General features: G+C 35.1%; 2 long non-coding RNA genes across 2 annotated transcripts; both read left to right on the top strand.

Annotated features, from left to right (window-relative positions):
• Positions 1 to 2,160: 2,160 nt before the first annotated feature.
• LOC144446049 (uncharacterized) lies at positions 2,161 to 4,975 on the top strand. Its single transcript, XR_013481947.1, has 3 exons — positions 2,161 to 2,282; positions 3,491 to 3,547; positions 4,423 to 4,975. It is a non-coding gene; the product is annotated as an uncharacterized LOC144446049 (long non-coding RNA).
• Positions 4,976 to 8,378: 3,403 nt separating this feature from the next.
• Positions 8,379 to 14,898, top strand: LOC144445638 (uncharacterized). Its single transcript, XR_013481922.1, has 3 exons — positions 8,379 to 11,207; positions 11,864 to 11,911; positions 13,330 to 14,898. It is a non-coding gene; the product is annotated as an uncharacterized LOC144445638 (long non-coding RNA).
• The last annotated feature ends 547 nt before the right edge of the window (positions 14,899 to 15,445 follow it).

The raw sequence follows: 15,445 nt of genomic DNA, 5'->3' as shown, positions 1-15,445 counted from the left end.
TTCAAGTGAATATTACTATTAACTGACCTAGTCAATCATTCAAGTGAATATTACTATTAACTGACTTAGTCAAGCATACAAGTGTATATTACTATTAACTGACTTAGTCAATCATTCAAGTGAATATTACTATTAACTGACTTAGTCAATCATTCAAGTGAATATTACTATTAACTGACTTAGTCAAGCATTCAAGTGAATATTACTATTAACTGACTTAGTCAAGCATTCAAGTGAATATTACTATTAACTGACTTAGTCAAGCATACAAGTGCATATTACTATTAACTGACTTAGTCAAGCATACAAGTGTATATTACTATTAACTGACTTAGTCAAGCATACAAGTGCATATTACTATTAACTGACCTAGTCAAGCATACAAGTGTATATTACTATTAACTGACCTAGTCAAGCATTCAAGTGAATATTACTATTAACTGACCTAGTCAAGCATACAAGTGCATATTACTATTAACTGACCTAGTCAAGTATTCAAGTGAATATTACTATTAACTGACTTAGTCAAGCATACAAGTGCATATTACTATTAACTGACTTAGTCAAGCATACAAGTGTATATTACTATTAACTGACTTAGTCAAGCATTCAAGTGAATATTACTATTAACTGACTTAGTCAAGCATACACGTGTATATTACTATTAACTGACTTAGTCAAGCATTCAAGTGAATATCACTTTTAACTGACTTAGTCAAGCATTCAAGTGAATATTACTATTAACTGACCTAGTCAAGCATTCAAGTGTGTCTTACTATTAACTGACTTAGTTAAGCATTCAAGTGAATATTACTATTAACTGACCTAGTCAAGCATTCAAGTGTATATTTCTATTAATTGACTTAGTCAAGCATTCAAGTGTATATTACTATTAACTGACTTAGTTAAGCATTCAAGTGAATATCACTATTAACTGACTTAGTCAAGCATTCAAGTGAATATTACTATTAACTGACTTAGTCAAGCATTCAAGTGTATATTTCTATTAATTGACTTAGTCAAGCATTCAAGTGTATATTACTATTAACTGACTTAGTTAAGCATTCAAGTGAATATCACTATTAACTGACTTAGTCAAGCATTCAAGTGAATATTACTATTAACGATCCTTCCGTGAAGAAGGATACAAGAAGAAGAGAAATGATTATCAGTAACAATATCACGACCTCCTCTTTTTGAAGTTGAGACGATTTTTTTACATCTAGAAAAACAAATTTTGAGTAATCTTTCTTTCAGATTGGCTATTTCACTTATTGAATGCGCTACAAGAGAACTTAACACCATCGACACTCGACATTCAAGTGTGTATACATAGTATGGGTCTTAGTTAGCTTTTAACTCGAGAGAACAGGAGAGGAGAATTCGATCAATTTTCAGTAAAAACACAACTACATGCAAGCGTCAAATTTAGCGTATGCACCACATATTACCGAGTTACGGTCTCCGACAAAGAGTATATTTTCCAACATATATAATGAAAAGTGCGTATTATTTTCAGGTTTTACGCTGAGTATTTGCATAATTTGCAATATTGCATGAATTCATCAGCAAAGTTTGAATTTCAAAGAGATGTAGTTGGAGATGACCTGACCCAAATGGTTGTGATTTCTTTATGAAATCACGAAAATCGTTAACTTGTACTTGTACTTGCACTTGTACTTGTATTTCGTCAATGTCATAAGATGTACAAGAGTTGATATAACATGAATACAGTATTTGTGAACCAAAAAGACAACAGTCGATACCATATTGCATAGAAGTAATTAGATAGTTATGATAGTAATAGGGGAAACACTTATATCATCATGCATATCTGCTACACAATGTAAAATTCTACAGTATTAAATTTTGTTATTTCCTTTGTATAGATAACCCTGCTGGACATAATTACGACCTTTTTTGTTGTTATAATTATACCAAGACCGTTGAATTCGCAATGTACTGTATATCATCTTTTGTCAGGAAATGAAATAATGGTCAACGGTGGTGTTATTAAAATGGGGAAATCAAACGCGTGCCCCAGAAAGTACAGTTATTATAAATCATTAAATTGATGGATTGGACAACGTTGATTAGTGCGACAAATGAGATATATTTACATCGTATGGTACCCAGGGTTATTTTTGTCTTTCTGATTGACGAATTCATTATTTCCCCCGGATTAGGGTGGTAACACGGTAAACGTCTGTGGCCTGAGGTTTAAGAGCAAACAGTCTGAATCTGTTGTCTCAGTGGTGTGTCATATACCAGTCAGAGTACAGGTAAGTGTTTCCTTTGGAAAAAACATTTTAAGTACAACGATGTGATGATGCGTTTTACACTCCCCATTTTGTTGCAATTTATTTTTATATCTATTGTTGTCAGAGAAATGTGAAGAGTGTGTACTGTCAATGTAAGAGGCGTATATAACCGTTAGAAATTGTAGCCCGTGGTTCTACATTCAAAATATCACAATACTTTGTTGCCTACTAAAAATAACATCACAATTATTAGTGCAATGGCATAATTTAAGCGTCATATAACCAGTTATCAACATGCCCACTTCTGAATTCAATGAATCAACAAGTAATACACCTTTCATCACGTATTATGATATGCAATTGTTTCCAGCGCATGTTTAGTTGACATGAGCTATAATAATACAACCTACCGTCAGTTTTATCACTCACTTGGACTACGTACTACGCTAGCTAAGAGTGAACTCGAGATAGTGTGTGGTGTTCGCTAGACACATTGTATTATATAATACAAAGCAGCAACGCCAGTTGTTACCAAGGTCTGTCTAAACATAGTTGTTCCATACAGGATATTTTTATTGAGCAGAATAAATAAATTTTCAAAGATTGAATATGCTATGTTTTGTATATCTTTAATTATTCAATTTTAATTTTGTTCCGATGGCTGAAATTCCCATGTTAATGAATATTATAGGAGAGAGAGAGAGAGAGAGAGAGAGAGAGAGAGAGAGAGAGAGAGACAGAGAGACAGACAGACAGACAGACAGACAGACAGACAGACAGAGACAGACAGACAGACAGACACTGATACAGACAGAAACAGAGACAGAGAGAGGTAGGGAGGGAGGGAGAGAGACAGAGAGAGGTAGATAGACAGAGACAGACAGACAGAGAGGGAGGGAGGGAGGGAGAGGGAGGGAGGGAGACAGAGAGGACAGGGAGACAGAGAGATGAGACTGACTGACATACATACATACATACATACATACATACATACATACATACATACATACAGACATACAGACAGACAGACAGACAGACAGCTTATGAGTGTGTTTGCTTGCCTGCCTGCCTGCTTGTCTGTGTGTCTCTGTCGTTCGGTGTGTGTGTGTGTGTGTGTGTGTGTGTGTAAAATAAACTGGTATACGGGAAAAGACAAAAGACATTTTATGCAATGACTGGTTTTATCATTCACTTAAGTTACGTAATCAACATATTTTGATCATTTATAGTAACGAAGTGTCTGACCGACTGGTACTGATGCTTTAGGCAACGTGACGGTTTTCATAGTAAGTAGGAAATTGTATCTAAAAATCACCAATATCATATCATATCATACCATATCATATATTTTGATACATATTTATGAAATGAACATCATAAAGTGAATAAGTGTGATCCTTAATGTACACTACTTTACATTAAAGTATTATATTCAATTTCATTATGACTTCAGATATATTATATCAAGGTCGATATCTTCTATTTACTCAGTGTAATGATATCAACGATGTAGCGTTCAATACTGTGTCATTCATATATAAAGGAACCATATTTTTTAATTAAAAAGCAAGAATTAATTTTATATACCCTGATATTAAATAAATGTTACAGGATAAATTTTCCAAAGCATATTAAATACATTTTTTAATATTAGGAAAATATATTCTGTGGGATATAGGATATGTTGTATGTATGTGGAGTGGGGTGAGTTGGATTTTGTTGGGTTGGGTTCAATCTGATGTGGTGAAAGCGGCTAGATGCCTTTATTTACCTCTATTTCCATCGTTTTGTGTCGTTTGTTTTGTTTGTTTTGATCACTCGGAACAAAACAAACGACACAAAATGATGTACATATAGAGGTAAATAAAGGCATCAAGCCGCTTTTACCACATCAGATTTTAATCAGATTGGGTTGGGTTGGGTCGGATCGGATCGGATCGGGTTGGGGTTGGGGGGGGGGGTGTTGAATTGGGTTTGGAGGGGGATCAAAAGACGAATGGGATTATTACATTATAAGTTTTATGTTATGTTATGTTATATCTTTCAGATATCAAGATGGGTGCATTGCCGTGTTGGGTTTGGGAGGAGAGGGAGGGGGGGGGGTTCAAAATGCAAACGGGATCGTTATACTAAAAGTCTCATGTTACACCGAATCTTTCAGATATCAAGATGGGAACATTGTGTTGTGTTTGCTGTGATTGTTGTTGTGACATATTATGGGTTACATTCTGGTTCCTATTTCTCGTCTTCGTCGCCTATCCCATCGCTCTGATTCTGGTCCTCATCTGGCTCATCCTTCTACCATTTGCTGTCTGCAGTGCATGTTGTGATGTCATTGTAGGAGGGCTGGAAAAAGCTGTCAAGCTTCCTCACACATGCGCAATGAATATGAAGACTCGAGAACGCCTTGTTGGCAAGAAGAGATCAGAATATGATGAACAGTTAGAGTAGATGAGTAGTGTGAGGGCGTCATTGAAGTTTTGCTCTGTGAGATACTATTAGAACTGTAACGCAGATACCAATGGATATCTGATTTTACAAGTGTGATGACGTCATGTAGTATAACGCTAATAAGCTTTAAGGTAGTGGTAAATATCAGAATGGTAAAAACGTTTTATCTGAAATACAAATGCACTCTTTTCACAGAAACGTGAAAGTCAGAAACGTTCATTATTTTACCCATATCTATAAGTGAATGCTAAAATTTTTTTTGCAATACCAAGTCTGAAAATTTAGACAGTGAAATTTCTCCTGAAATGTTTTTGTCTAAACGTTTTGCATTAAATTATTGTCAACACATTGTATTTATTTCTATCTGTTAAGCGAATGTTTTCTTTTCAAGTTTATATTAAATAGATTTTTTTCAAGGTTTGCTAAATATACTACATTTTTAGGTTAGTCAAATTCATCCTGGTCGAGTTATATATGTAGCCGAGATTAGTGAAATGGAGGTCGATGAAACATAAGTCAGTGCCTTTTCAACGCAAGGAGTCTGATTTTAGTCATGTTAAATTTTGAAACAGTTTTGTTTATTTTATCATTATTGTTCATTAAGCAATGTAAGTAGAAATGCATAGCATTCTATTGAATATTGTAATGTACCTCCAACTGATGGCCTATGATGTCATTTGGGGTTATGGGTCAATAAAAAAAATAGTATGAAAACCGTAACAGATGTACAATTTTGATACAGACTGTGGTGGTATTAGACAGAATAATGTGTAATCAAATAATAGAGCTATGAAATAAACGATCAATTTAGAAAAGTAGTTTAGTACAACATATTTGGTTGTTCATTCGTATGTGTTATGTGTGTGTAACTGTATTATACCAGATCCAGGTACCACAATTGGTGGTATATTTTTAACTCGGCATACAAAGCAATACTTTCCTGGTAGGCTTAATACTGCTACCATCGTTCTACGTGTTGATAATGATAATTAACCAAGCCATTTTTACAGATCAAATGTAATATTTAGTGACAACTCTATCTATGACAGAAGGTAAGTTGTATTATTATATCGTTGTTTTAATAATATTATGTCGACGTATGACAGACATAGTTATATCACTAGTAAGCATAGCAATACAACCAATTTCAATTAAGCGACCTTAAAACCATTGGGCGCAATGCAACGAGGTCAGTTTAAGACACATTTGCGTGAGGTCATCGTTGTGTGAAATGATGAATAGATATATGAAATTTCCCGTCAAATAGATGTACTGTAAAATGATCCATTGCTAATGATAAGTAGCGATGTATCATTTGTTTTATGTTAACTGTAGTTGTGTGACACATTTCTTGAGACACCGTGAAACTAAATATCAACAATTCAATCACTTCGTAAAATTTAAACATACAATTTAAAATATAGTACCTAAACTCTTTTCGTGAGAGTCGTATCTATTATATTGAATATATAGCTGTAGAATAATCATAATCTCTCTCTCTCTCTCTCTCTCTCTCTCTCTCTCTCTCTCTCTCTCTCTCTCTCTCTCTCTCTCTCTCTCTCTCTCTCTCTCTCTCCCTTCCTTCCTTCCCTCAATATAGTGTCGATACATATTTTCTATGGACAAGAAGTGATTGTCACCAAACACGAATAACAATATAACAATATGACGTTTTTTATCGTTGAATATGTCTGTGAATTTGTAGGCTATTAAAATAAACTCTTGTGAACAGACAGCATGCTAATTTGTAGAATCTCGGACTTAGAAAGTGTATTGCTAGTATACATATATATATCATACCAATGATACCAATGTGTCAGGTTGTTTTATTGAATGTTTTATGTAAATAACCCGTTTATTTTGTAGTTTGACCTGACAATATTTTAAGTGCTTTGATATCTGCTTTACCAAGCTCTATTCTGTGACGTCACTTTTACAAATAACATAGGTTCAGAGATACATATTTTCACTTTGGAACACGTTTCACAGTATATTGATCAAAATGACAAAGCTGTTGTCTTGTGACAGCGCCATGGTAACTGTAAATCAGGTCATGTGTTTACAATGTTGGTATTGCCAACAGTGAGTTGGACAGCATGACAATTGAAAGTGGGCATTTTGCCAAATTTTATTTGGTTGATGTGTGAATATGCGTTGGTGTAAAAATATGATGAACTAAAGAAGTGCTGTCGTTGCTGCCAATGATGATGATGTTGATGTTGATGATGATATTGGTGGTGGTGATGGTGTGGTGGTGGTGGTGGTGCTGATGATGATCATCATCATCTCAGCATCACCACCACCACCACCACCAACGTCATCATCATCATCATCATCATCATCATCGTGATGCATGTGTATATGCAATTATTTACTGTGGTATATTATTACGAATGAATTAAGTACCCGTCTAGAGGAGACCAAATTGTGATTTTTGTTGTTGAGTTCTGATATAAGGTAAATTCCAAAATAGCATCTATATTTCTAAATCAATAAATTCCTCTGACGTAGTGAAACTAAAAGTGACTCAAAATTGATTTCGATATTTCATATTAATCAATACCAACTTCCCTAAGTAATTAAAATCGCAATAGTAAATATGAGGTGGTCAAGATACAAAAAACACTAAAATTATGAGGTAATGCCGAGCTCATCAAATGTATATTTTGGTATATAGGATTGAAATTATTAAACGGATTACAAATCCCTATCTGATAGTAATGTCAGAATGTTGATTCTAGACGGCAATGTCAGTGAATCATGGCATTTGAAACTTTATGAATATTGTCTGGGAAGTGAGCAATTCAAAACTAGATTGGCAAAAGTAATGGTACATTTGAGGTATTTTCAATAATTATAACGTAGACTGTCTGTCTGTGTATGTATGTATGTATGTGTGTGTGTGTGTGTGTGTGTGTTTGTTGGGGTGGGGGTGCACCACTTTTACTTTTGAAATGCTGTTTTGAAGTTCACTAAAGCTTATATTATATTTGTGATTTGTGATTCTCCATTATTTTCCTTTGAACAGAGACAGATTTGAAGAATGTCAAGTCGTATAGGAAGACTATTAGAAACGTGTGCCGATTTCTGGCTTGACGTCATCTGGTGTCTGTTCTGGTTTTTCCTTCTCTTCATCGTCGCCTATCCCATCGCCTTCTTCTTTGTCTCTCTTTGGTTGTTACTGACGCCTTGTGCAGTTTGTACGTCACTCTGTGAATCTTTTGTGGATTTACTAGAAATTGCTGTCATGCTGCCCAAGACTTGTGCAATTAAGATGGTCAAAAGGGAAAGACTTGCCTGCAAGAGGCCATCCGATTACGAAGAAGCTTAAGATACTGACTCTGAGAGTAACACTTGGAATTTAAATACTCTGGTAGTGAATTCACAAGTCATATTTTGTGCTAATGTTGAATAATATTATCAAAATTGTTCAACAGCTCAGTACATCAACTGAATTACAAAGGTTATGACACACAAGCATTTCAATTTATTAAACAACATTGAGGTCTCTAACTGTCCTGGTCGACTATCCTCTACAGATCTAGAATCACGCATCCCTATAGCTGACCACTAGGTGGCGCCCGTAGGGTCAGCCTATTGCAGATGTTTCTTCGGTAGTTTGACCACCCCCCCCCCCCCCCAATGCTCTGTTGATAGTATAGCTTCTGATGTTGTTAACCTTCCTAGGAAAGTTATGTCGGTATGTATTATTAACGATATACAAATATTTATATAGAAACAAAGTCCCAGTTGATGTATGGAATTCGTCACGCGAATGAGGATCGTCGGCCAAGACTGATTATACTGCCACCTAGTGGTCAGCTGTAACTATGGAATTCGTCACTCTGATGATGATCGTCGGCCAAGACTCAGTCTGAGATCAAAAGCACAATGCTATTTACTACATTGAACTGTACTGGCATGTTTTGACCTTTGTAATTCGATTCGATCGATCTTCAGTTGTTCTTAATAAGTTGTATTAAAAGTGTAATTTTGTGAGCCTACATAACACAACTGAGAAGTGAACCGAATAATGTACATACTGTATACACAGGACCCAGAGAGGTACGAATGTTGCTATATTGAAATTTGGTTGTCTCATGATCGCTCTATATGTCTCTGGGTCCTCTATAATTCAACTAAAATTCTGATCTATAAATTGTATTTTAAATACACTTAAAACTCGCATTAAATTTAGCTTTCCATAGCTGTGAAATTATTCCCTAAAGGCTATGGATAACCTAATAACTGCAAAAAACCTCAAGCGCTCCTAGGGTTAAGGGAAGACCTCTAGGACAACCTTACCCCCAGATGAGTGTGAAGCAATTCGCCAACCGACAATCAGATGTATCAACTTTTTATTGTCATGATGTTACTAAACTTTTCCTGAACATTTGAATGCAGTAATTATTGATAATCCTAGATGGTACTCTCTTTTAAAGATGTCAAATTATGGACAGCCTGAATATTACCTTAAGCTATTCTGAGAAAAAAACCTCCAACTCTCCCTTATTATGACGTAATCACTAGTTGAGCTGACCTTATACTATAATGATATCGATCCTATTTATAAAGAGTAGTTTCTGACATGATGGTACTTGTCGTGTACTGTTGTTATTTGTAGATTAGAAACTGCCAAAATTGCTTCCTACGCTGGATGGAACTTATGTAGATATATCCCTTTAATTAAGAAAGTTAAATCATATCCCCTCCACTGTCTATGGTTAAATTAAACTTTGCACTGAAAGTCCATCCATGTTCAAATCATCTTATGATGTCCTATATTCGTGGCATCTTACAGAATAATGAAAAGCAATTATTTTTGTTTACAAAAGGTAAATTTATTATAAATCGTGATTTAAGATAGAGAACCAACTCGACTTCGGAGTTTTTCGATTGGAATCGTTTCGGAGCTACACCCCTTGAGTTATAGACAAGACGATTCAGAAACTAGAATGCACGAATTTAAGGGTATAACAAGTTTGTAGTATTGAAAGCAGACCAGAAATGTCTATCCTGAAGAACAAAAATGCACTTGCCAATCAGAGGCCTTGATTTCGGTTGGTTATATGGAGCCATAACCCACTCTTTCTTTAGGATGTGACCTATATATCCGTTTGAGCCAATTACGCCGTAGTATCAGTAGTACAGTAAGATAGACAACTCGTTCGGTAGGGTTATGCGCCAATAAACTCGGGCTACGCATCCTCGTTTATTGGCACATAACCCTCCCGAACTCGTTGACAACGTTAACTTCGGTCTGCAAGATAGATATTTTTGAAATCATTCGTTTGAGACTATCTTTTCACGATTGCCATAAAAATGAAAACAACGCAGCACGACCCTCAAAAATGTGAAATCACTGACTTCTGTCCATAGATGCACCCCTTGATGATTCCGCGAAACTCCAAGGTCAAGGTAGTTTTCGATTATTACAGAATAGCTTATTTAGTAATACAATCGTAGTATTTACAAATTTGTGGTTGTTTCTGTAGACGGTATATGTTAAGTAATAATGGTAGAGTTGATATAAAAGTTTTGATTTTTGTAGGTTTTTTTTAGTGGAAAGGAGATATCAATAATTAAACTACTAATACCACTGATGAGAAGGACATGTTGACACATTTTGTAATAACTGTCGTACTAACGTTATAACAAATTATCATTTCCTGAAATACCGTTCGATATTCGAGTGGGAAAAGCTGTTGCTAATACAGATTTTACCAATTATAAAAATAATTATACCATCATATGAATAGAGTGTCTTCACAAACCAACAGCCCAAAGACTTCTGTCCTATTCATGATATATCTAATCTTGTTTAGGTAAAGAACAGTGGTAATGTTTGTTTAAACAGTCCGAGTTTGAACACAGAAAAGTAGCAGACACTTGTCTGTGGTTTGAAGTAGCAGTGCAAGAATAGATTCCAATGGTAGTCAATTGTTGAATAAAACAACTGTTGATTGTAAGGGATATTGATCGATCGCCTTCACACTGCACAGAAATCAATTATATCAGACTCATTTTAATAATTGATTAAGTCCAGTTTTCTCTCTGAATGGTTGTGTTTTTATAATAGTAAGGCTTGTTCTAGTGCATGTAGTTAAGATAAAACATTATTTGTTAATTAGCTGTAATCTATGTACATGAAGACACGCCCATACTGTTTCAAACCGGATTGAAATTCAAGTTGATGTCCACGATGGTTTACACTGATCAAGTGCACTGTGTGTAGGGAATAGTAAACAACTGAGCACGGACAACTGAGTACCGTTGATGACAGAGCTGGCAGCTACACAACGATATTGCAGAGTGATCGAAGTCTCGAGGACACTATTCAAAGGAAAACGTTGAGCCAAACAGTTGTAACTGGTGTTAATGTATCTCGCTGAAGAGTCACAGTGATAGATGCCTTTGATAAGTTACAAGTTTCCTTTCACGTTGAGGAAAGTCCATTAAGATTCGTACTCGGAGTGACTACAATTTTGTTTGCAGGTAAGCATCACAAATAACAAGAAGAATGTTTGCAAATTAGTATGCACGTTTTGTTGATTGCTAATTATCTATGTAAACTTTTGCGCATTGAATGAACTTTCACTTATACTGAAGAAATAGTCTATAAGCTTACCCCGGGAAATAGCATTTGCCACCTGGCTTGAGTTTGAAATATTCACTCGAGTCTCTGTAGAACGGATATTAATATTGTTTCCGCCTTAAATCACATGGGAAATATGTCATTTTTCTGGCATTATATTGGCCTAAATTGTTTCTGCAACGCCTAACTATATACTTTATGTCAGAATTGCCACATGTGTACATACGTGTCTATGGAATGACAAATTGTAATGCATGTACAGCTGTGATACCCCTATAAATACGTGACTAGAATGTATGGGTATTGTTCACATCATAAGTTTACAATTTAATTAGTTTCATGGTAGCGAGACTGTGTTTGTATTGTGTCAACTGGGTTGGTTTAGAACCGTATGGTCGACCCAACACAGAAAACAGAACAAAAAATGACTAAATAATTAAGTGTGTCACTTTGAGTTTCAGATCAATTTATATACCATATCAAGTCGTTATCGTTCGGTTTCTCATTACTTATGTACGTATATAACTCATTGGCTTTTCGACGCTTGCCTCAACAGATCTTCAGCTGTACATGTCACAGTGCTACTAACCGATGCTGAGCAAAGGTGGGTACTTTCCTTTTACTTAATATTGCACATAGCTGCACCATCAGGCAGTGTGTGAATTGAATGTAACGACCCCATCCACCAGAAGGCATTCTTGACATTCTACACCCAGATCACGAACATTTACAGCGTTTAATATCGATTATTCTTCAATGACCCCCCGTGCATATCTACAATACAATATCAAAGGGCAGTATGTAGAGAAAAACCTGTATTTCAAAATGGACAAGTTATCATCACTATGTTTACTTTACCCTATCACTATGATATTGATACAGTTGTTTCAAGAGAGTTTATCAATGTGTATGTATCGATATACTTTTTAATGTCACATGGTCTATAAAACTTGATTTAAAATAATGAAAACTCTGCATTAAAAACGGTGCTATCTTTTTACAATTTAGTATCTGGTCACAGCCAGGGTCACAGCAATTCACGTGGCTAAGAGTACATTATTTACACGATTGCATCAACATTGTGTAACATTGTACTGGTTTGGTAGAGGATTGTCTTAATATACACTCGAAAAATTATGCATTTGTATTGTGAACGTCTAATAAAAATGCATAAAACACAAAATGTGACATATGTTAGTTTTAATCATTATGCCTCAGACAGACATAGATATAGATGCAATTAAACTATAGAATTAGTTTTCCGTTTTGACGTTTTACTTTTACTCATTTTTTGTGATTTTTATTCTTTTTTTTTTTGGTTTGTGCTCATAACTAACTTTAGTTCAAACCCAGGAACAATAAAACCTCAACAATTACTATAGCTAGCTATAGTTTCAAACTGTTCAGCTATTCAATACTTCAGTAGTGGATTTCAATTACACCTTGCTTACGTCAGAGCCACAAAGAATATGCTGATAAATTTCGAGTTCTTTTTGCAGGTAAACATAACTTTAACACCAAAGTTTGGTTCAAAATCGACTTGACAATCACACGATATGGATTTACACACAAACAATAGTGTCAAAGTTATAATAGTAAATGGTGTCCCTATTTTACTGATAATTTCGTAAGTTTTGATTGTCATGGAGTTTTTTTTCGAAGTTGAAGCATGTGCATACGTTTAACAGGCGTGATTCATATATCTACATTGTTTGTCCGAATGTACGTACGTGCAAGCGTGCATGTGTGTGTGTGTGTGTGTGTGTGTGTGTAATGTGCATACGTTTAACAGGCGTGATTCACTTATCTACATTGTTTGTCCGAATGTACGTACGTGCAAGCGTGCACGTGCATGTGTGTGTGTGTAATGTTCATAGGTTTTCGTGTATGCTTGAGTATGGGGAAAGATAGCCTTATTATAAACAGACATATAGAGGGAAAATTGCTGTCAGAAAGTGTTGATTATGTAATGTTATAAGACCATAATTATTTCATCAATATTTTTTTCTTTTCTTCTTTTAGAATCTTTGTGAACAACTTGTAAACCCAAATAACTATGGGTGGATTGATAGACTGCTGTACCAACTTCTTCTTGGTTATATTTTGGTTTCTTATGTGGATTTTATTTGCCTGGCCATTAGCGTTCGTCGTTTGTTTTTTCTACGTGCTATGCTTCCCGTTCACTGCCTGTTTCGATTGCTGCGTTCCACTGTGTGAATTTATACAGCAAGTTGTGCACTTTCCAAAGTACTGTGCTGAGGCAATGATGAGCCATTGGACATAGATGTTCTAATAACGTCAATTATCAACAACATTGGAACAATGAATGGAGATGGAATAATCCAAGCAGATTCAAGACATGCTTTTGTTTTATCTACAGACGTGTTTTACCCTTATATGGTGCATACTGTTGTCTTTCTAGGGTGACAATGCTACTTCTTGGATAATTATATGAACCTCTGGAGAGAGCATATTTATTGCCGAAATAATGATGAAACATAATTGTGACTTATTACTTTAGTACACGGACGTAGGGATGTAAGGATACTTTACGGGCATATTTGCAATACACTCCCACGCGATGCTGAACACCTGCCTTCATTCACTCTTCGATGACAGCAAGCCATACATCTTTGCTTGTGTGGAAATCGATTTCATTTTAACTGCCATATAATATTAATGATGCTAAACAATTCGCGATGAAAATAAGTCGAGCTTGATTGAATTAACCTTCGTACAATTTTCATAATGAATAGAAAATATAAAGCCTTCTTTAGTATCCAATAGGGAACTTGCAAACCCGCCATGTTGAATGTTGCATCATGGGAAATTGGATAATAAATGCTAATCAATTAGCATTGTAAACAATATTGTTTGTAACCACATATAATCAATTCATAGTCACCCTGACCTTTATAGGAGGTTTATTTTATTTGTAGCTCCAGATTAAGTATTACGATAACCACAGATAATCCCACAGTCCGTTGCATCTGAGCATATTCAGTCTGGATTGCAAGTTCCCTATTTTGGTAGTATATATGTCACAAAAACACTCTTGCCAAGAAAAATTCTGTAAACTCTCATTTTGGACGAGAATCTCGTTTCGGACTAGAATACAGAACTCAGTTTTTAAAAGCTGTTAACATTGTCATATCAAGACAGTACTGTTACATGTTTTTATAATTTCTGTTGTTTCCACACGATTTGCACGTGTCTTGTACCTTACCTGGCACCCGAAAACTCATGATGTCCAAGACTTCACGTACAGTTTCTATATCAATTTCATATTCTTCGTATCATTGACGTTACCGGGATTTTTACCCACTTCCAATGAACTATTTAACAGCATTGATATGCCTTTATGAAAATCATCTCACAAAAATTGTTATTTATATAAAATAAACAACTTTATTTGATCAACATGTAGGTAGAAAAAAACGATGGCTGCTATGCCAACGCTTGTATATTGCCCACGGGTCGCTTCCGCATTGCGAGTATCCCGGATGTTCACGATATTTCCTGCCCAGCTAAGAATGTTTTCTTCCATACGGCTAAATTTAATGGTTTCAGTAATTCTCTGTGTGAGTGTGTGTGTGTGTGTGTGTGTGTGTGTAAAATTATGGTTATAGTGACATTTTTCCAAATGTTACCATTTGTATTTGTCATTTTTTTTCTGAATCAATGTGATGTACAAAACACAAATAATGTACACAAGGAAGGTAAATAAATGTTCATTTACTACAGTAACTTCCAATGGGAATATTTCATTTTTATTATTAAAACCAACTAATTTGTACAAATTGCTCTCACAGCATTTAATTTATACAACACCTACTAACAGCATATTCTGTACCAATAACTGTAAATCAATAAACAAATGTCAATCATGTATCTTATGATTATTTTGTAATTATACTATTTTTACTGACAACTACAGATAACTTACATGTACTTATTACAGATAACTTATAAAAGGAAGGTACTTTGCCATATCAAGCGTACACTCAAAAAAGCCTTTGAAAGGCACACCATCTGCTTCAGCCTATGAAAATAATACAATTGAAATACTAACATCTCAGATTCTATGCTATTTTTTTTACTCTAATAAGACAGTGTAAGAAATTCTCATTGATTACAA

This window comes from Glandiceps talaboti, chromosome 14, assembly GCF_964340395.1.
Source record: "Glandiceps talaboti chromosome 14, keGlaTala1.1, whole genome shotgun sequence".
NCBI classification, from domain to species: Eukaryota; Metazoa; Hemichordata; class Enteropneusta; family Spengelidae; genus Glandiceps; species Glandiceps talaboti.
This window is presented reverse-complemented; position numbering and strand designations above follow the sequence as displayed.